Genomic DNA, 509 nt, shown 5'->3' on the forward strand with positions numbered 1-509 from the left:
GGGAGGGGAGGGGGGGGTTGATACCAAAGGTGTAGCTATAGGAAAATTGCCAACAGATTAGTGGAAAAAAATACATGTCATTCATGATGAAAAAAGTCTTGGGGAAAATTCTGACAGTTTTTGACAGGCCTGCCCCAATTGTGATAAAGAGAACTGCACCCATTTTTTGTGTTTAGCCACAATCCCCATGAATAGTAGTTAAGGAGTAAAGCTCTCCTTCCCTTTAACATGAATACCCATACAGCATTACAAATTTGAGGTGTGCAAATCTTTTTCACAGAAAAGTTAAGGCCTTTCAGGATTATGTCCGAAAAATAAAAAGATCGTCATTCAACACCTTAATACTGGTTTGTTTACACATGCCATAGCAGGTGTAGGGCAGCAGGCTGACATTTACTTTCGAAATCCTCAGAATCAGTGCTGTGTCTTGCTTACTCCAGCCTCTCTCTATGGCTTTCAATTTATGCTTTCACTGAAGTCTGAATATTCCCTAATATATACTAAAAATA

General features: G+C 39.1%; 1 protein-coding gene across 2 annotated transcripts in view; it reads right to left on the minus strand.

The window, feature by feature from the left end:
• Positions 1-509, minus strand: part of LOC119591298 (RAB6A-GEF complex partner protein 2-like) — a 6,703-nt gene that overhangs the window by 5,537 nt on the left and 657 nt on the right. The window lies entirely within an intron of this gene.

This window comes from Penaeus monodon, chromosome 28, assembly GCF_015228065.2.
Source record: "Penaeus monodon isolate SGIC_2016 chromosome 28, NSTDA_Pmon_1, whole genome shotgun sequence".
Classification (NCBI taxonomy): domain Eukaryota; kingdom Metazoa; phylum Arthropoda; class Malacostraca; order Decapoda; family Penaeidae; genus Penaeus; species Penaeus monodon.